Source organism: Macaca thibetana, chromosome 5 (assembly GCF_024542745.1).
Source record: "Macaca thibetana thibetana isolate TM-01 chromosome 5, ASM2454274v1, whole genome shotgun sequence".
Taxonomy (NCBI): Eukaryota; Metazoa; Chordata; class Mammalia; order Primates; family Cercopithecidae; genus Macaca; species Macaca thibetana.
In genome coordinates this window covers 125,491,654-125,497,673 of record NC_065582.1, presented here as the reverse complement: position 1 = coordinate 125,497,673, position 6,020 = coordinate 125,491,654, and positions in this window count along the sequence as shown.

Sequence of the window (6,020 nt, the reverse complement as noted above, 5' to 3'; positions counted from 1 at the left end):
GACATCCATTTGACAACTACTTTCTTTTTCAATTCATTCCACATTATTACTATCCCCATCACTGCTCTGAAACTGAAACTTTTCAAGTCACCATATTCAATCCCAATAGGGGATTGAATTTGCTACATGTTCCATGCATATGAAAGGACACATTTGATGGTATTTGATTAGCCTCTTTTATGTTGATCTGAACAAAATTCCATTATTCTAGTTCCTTATCTTCTTGAACCAACCGTTCACTTTCTTATTTGCTGACAACTCTTATTTTTAGCTTTTACCCAAAGGCTGCTTTGTCTCCTGTTGACTCAGTCAAGAAATCATTTAGTTGGTTGAATTGGTGTTGATTTGGTTGATATAGTAGTACTGTTTAAATGAAGAAAATTGCCAAAAGTTTAAATTTATTGAGCTTGATGTCAGTTTGTCTTTAATGATTACTATCAGTCAATATACAACATCAATAGGCAAATAAAGTTAATTATACCCATATTTTTAAAAAGTCATTTAGTTTTTTTCTTTTGGTCTATTTTCTCTCCTCTTTTTCTCATTTCTGTTTTACTGTGGTAATGTATTAATGGATACATGTAATTCAAACAAGCAATTCTGTACGTTACTCCCAGAATATCTTCCTATAATATTATATGCATTCATCACCCACATTCCACTCAAAAATTCATAATGGTTCTCCATTGCATATAAAATAAAATCCAAACTCTAATAAAGTTCTGGACCCTGTGCTCAATACAGAAAGGGAAGCAGCCTAGAAATGAGAGTCTTTCGTAATCTGAATCACTCGATCAACTTGCATGACAGGCTCTTTTAAGGAAGTGAAAAGTCAGCAGATTGGTGGAATACAAGGTTCCAAAAGGAGACGATTATACATAATTGATGTTTAATAAGTGCTCAGTAATGAACAGAAGAGTCAGGTTTTGCTTACGGCAAGGAGACATATAAAATAGATAAGAAATAGGCTTGGGATGAGAAGAGTGAGGATTCAATCATGCTAATGGGAAAAGAGAATAGATACGATGACATGAGGAATGTAGAGATGGCATGAGTTAGATGAGATAAAAGAAGTAATATCCATAAAGACTGGGTGAAGAGTAGTATGATACAAAAGAAGTAAATGATAGGAAAGAAAGCCAATTTACTGAAGGCAGGAAGGCAAAGGCAGATAAATAGACATGAACATTAAAACATATATATATTTAACAAGAATAATTAAAATTTTTTTTTTCTGTTTTGATTCCTTGTATATGATCTTCTCCCTGTTCAATCCTTTGGGGAGGAATAAAATTGGTATAGCAGAAATGCAAAGAGAAAGAAATGTTAATATTCATCTAACATTATCAAATTTTCAAGTGACACAATAATCTTGATAAATTTTTGCTGAAAGGTTTTACTCCGTAATCTTGTTCATCTACATATCAAAGCATAATTTAAATGGTCTCAACCTAAAGTGTTTTTTTTTTTTTTTTTTTTTTTTTACAGACCTTATAAATCAGATAGAACTCTGAATGAGAATGAGGCCATTCAGTTCTTTCCAGGAATAAAATGGGAGAGCCTTTCCTGAGGAAGAATAGAAGAAGCAAAAGAGAAAATCAAAAGGAATGACAATAGAATGAATACATTGCTAATGTCACTCTGAGATCTATTATCCCCAAACAGATAAATAAGATGTAAGATGGAAAATCAGATAGGTTGAGGAGAAAACCAAAAACAGCTTTGTACTGCTCCCCATTTGGAACTCTTAGGAAGACTCCCTCACAAAGTACCCATCATCAGTATTATGCAGTGGCCCCTGTGGAGCAGAAACAAACAATTGCATGGTAATGAGAGAGTTCTTTTAGGATCTATAGCATCGTGTCTTGAAAATTTATAATCACATCTTACTGAATGAACGAGAGGCCTGTGCACTAAACTCATATGCCAGCTTATGGGTCTGAAGTGGGGGTAGGATAACCCTATTTGGTAAATTCATCTGCTAGTATATCTGAGTATAGCCAAGTATGGTCCTCATAGAATGTTATATTAGATACAGAAGGTTGAATTTTTGCATGTTTAACCACACAAGATTTGAGATATCCACACAGGATAGTATGCTGTATGGATAGTACACTATAGAATCCTATGGAATAATAAAATTAAATTCAAGAATACTGGAAAAAAGACAAGAAAGTACTCCACAGCAGTAAAACTTAGAACTTTACATACTTGGCAGATTGGAGAAGCTAAATGCTAATCACTTCTCTTTAGGTAAGCTCCAAATCAAAAAATAAAAGAAGTCCTACAGAGTCACTCTCATTTTGACCCTCATACTGTCCTTCTTGGACTGCCTTCTGACAAGAACATAGTGTTCTGGACAGGTCTCAGGCACAGCGGCCCAACCTATGAGGAGGTAACAGTCTCTTTGGCAACAGTTTAATCACTAAGTCCAATGTCACATGGAAAAATCATCTGGAATCGTCACAACGTGTCTTATCCCAGAGAACTCACCCAGGCATGTTTGTCTACTCTGCTCTACTACAAAAGTTTAACAATCTCATCCACAGCTTGTTGACTCTGGCCATGAAATTCTAACCACAGGGAGTAGAGGTCACATATAACCAAGTTTAAGGGCTCATGCCAGCGGCTCCCCCTCACTAAAAAAAAAAAAAAGGAAGAACTCATCTGAAACAGGCATGCCTTCCTTCGGCCTTTTCCCCTCTTGGTCCCAGTATTTTCATGTACTCTCAACAAAGTTGCCACATTTCCTTTATTTCAAACAGACCTCTGGCATTTACTTCCAGACAAACTACAAAAGTTACTAACTTTCCCTTTTTTAATATGCGTGTTTTCCTCACTTGCATGAAGAGAATTCCTCTCACTGACCTATTTAATTCTAAGTTTGATATTCAGTGGGATTTTAAAATATCTAGCCAGGCAGGCAGGGAGTACCAATGGAAAATAACCAGTATTTATTTGCCATTTTGTACCCACCAGATGAATGTGATCACATATTTGATCCCCCTATTGTTCTAGGGGAGTAGATTTCAATCTTTCCTATGCCTAAAATCATCAGCGGGATAATGAGACATCTCTTAGTATTTTTTTTTCTTTTTTGTATTCTTACTACATTCCACACTAAGAATTACCTGCTCCTGATTTTAAAATGATCTTTAAATCATCTAAATGTCATTCACAATATATCAATTCAATGTAATACTATGCCCTGTAGAAAAAAAAAAAAAAAAAAAAAAAAAGAGAGAATACTCCTTATAAATTCATGTGAAATAGTCTCTAAGATATATTGTTCAGGAAAAAAAAAAAGCAAAATACAGAACAGAGTATATAGTACACTACCACTTAGGTAAAAAAGCAAAAAGAAGGCATGTTGGGAAGGACATATAAATATTGACTGGTTCCCAATTTTTTAAAAAAAGGTATCTGGAAGTATGCACAAGAAAATATAATACTGGTTAACTCCTGGAAGGAGAGATGGATGACTATGGAATATATACCTTTCGTTGAATAATACAAATCATGTTAATGTATTATTCATTCAAATATAATTGAAATTAAAACTGAACAAATATTTAAGACATAAAGTAGTTTTTGTGAATCTAAGAACTGGTAAGTTTTATTTTACCATTGTATGAGTCCTAGGAAAGTATGTCTCATATTAGGAAAGATGGTGTCCAAAATCACATATTTTAGATTCCTTCTTATATAATTGACAGGGATGAAAATTTCTGGTCTTCTACTTTTGAAAAAAGCTGCTGCTGGCCATGGTCCATACATCAACCAATCTTGAATCACACTGGTTACAGTGACTGAATAGAATAAGAAACTTCAGCATCATCCTTCACAAATTACTTCTATCTTTGCACTTTTAAAATTCAACATTAAATCTCAATCATTGCACATGATATTTTTCATTCTACAAGCACTGAAGAGTGATAGAAATGATGTTAAAGAAATTGAGGAAAAACAAAAGAAAATTTACTGCTTGCACAAGCAACAATTTTTATTCTAGTTGGAAACTAGCCAATGAGCTACATTGATGTACATTTTATTGAACAGTGGCTCTGAGATCATGTGGTTCTCTGAGGCTACATCATATCTTATTCATCGCCATAGCACCCAGTACCTAGAATAGTGTTTTTCAAGTTATGTTCTGCGGAACCTTGGGGTGCTTCAGATATCTGCAAATATTTGATTTGCTCTACTTCTTTAAAAGTATATATAGCTTAAACTCCATGTATGCATACATATATATACACATGTATAAATACGTATGTATGTTCCACCTCAATTATATGTATTATAATACACATATAATAAACATGTGTGTGTATACATACCCAAGTTGGAGACTTCAGAGATAATGAAAACATTAACTTCTATGGCCAAGGAAGCTCAGTTTTTAATAAATCTAGGAAAATATCTATACATACATTTGAATTTCTTGAAAATGTCGGTGCTTAGGAAAGTTGAACGTTATAAAATGTATTTTTCTAAAATTTTGAACTGAGCATATCCAACTATGTACAATTATATTTAAAATATTTGTTCTAGGTACATAGGGGTTCATTACCTTAATCTCTCCAAATATGTACACTTTTCCTAATAAAAAAATTAAATAATTAAATAAAAGAGTTGTTCTATTCTTCTGCTGTCCCAGGTGGGTAGACAATTTCAAACTGAAACTCACTCAGGTCCCATGCAGCTTCTTAGTGTTGCATCAGGGGATGGAAGTCATTGCTTTGGTTGGTTGTGAGGAAAGGGTAGGTGGTGACTTGTGTCATTCCTACTCTTCCCTCTTCTCCAGACATGAGTAGTTCACCTCCTAGAGGTGGGGAAATTTGCTCCTCAATTATGGATCCAAATCATATTTCCACACCACCCTCTCACCCTCACCCTTTCCAGTAGTAGTATACTGGGTGGGAAAAAAAATATCCTCAATTTACAAGTTTAAGAATTTTGTGAGTCCTAGTTGAGGGATTTGGGGAAAGGGAAGATATAAATTGGTACTCAGAAAAATGCATGTGCCATACTCTAGTAAATGTCAATCAAGTTTTAAGCATATCTGCCTAGGACATGCTTTTATCAAATTATAACAACCATATGTGCAAAGACAAGTGAACTTCCAACAAGTAGCACATGAAACCATCATAGTTTTATCACTTACTATATATTTGAATTGTTTCTTGTCTGACATATTTATGATAAATGATATAAATGGGCTGGGTGTGGTGGCTCATGCCTGTAATCCCAGCACTTTGGGAGGCCGAGGTGGGAGGATTTTGAGCCCAGGAGTTTGAGACCAGCCTGGGCAACATGGGGAGACCCCATCTCTACAAAAAAATTAGAAATTATCTGGGCATTATGGTGCATATCTGTAGTCTCAGCTACTTGGGGGGTTGAGGTGGGAGGATGACTTGAGCCCGTGAGACTGAGGCTGCAGTAAGCAGTGATCGTGCCACTGTACTCCAGCCTGGGTGATAGAGCAAGGCCCTGTCTCAAAAATAATAATAATAATATAAATGGTTGTTAGATGTTGTTGGTGAGGTAGTTATGAAATAAAATTATCCTACTATTCCTACTAATCATGTTATTCTCAGGTTGCTTTAGTTTTGTTTTGTTTTTAACTATTGTCATTTTTAATAGAACCATTCCAACTATTTTTCTTGTTGTCTTTCAACCAAAGCCCTTCCAGACATAAACTGAGAAGCAGGCTGAGAAAAGCACTGCAACTGTCATTCATGAATTTCAATCACATGACTTTATTGGTCTTCATGATTAACCATATTATTAATTATTTTAATTTGAATCTATAAAATAAACATATACCAATAGAAAACTGCTTTTATCTGTGTCTCTATTAGGGTCTAAATCTGTAAAATACAATATGTTTACATACTGATGTTAGAAATGTTTTTAAAATAACATCTTAGATCAATAACCAAAGAACAGGTTCAAAATAAGTTTAAAATTTCCTTTTCTAAGTAATGACCACTTTAGCTTTAATGAAATTCACAGAA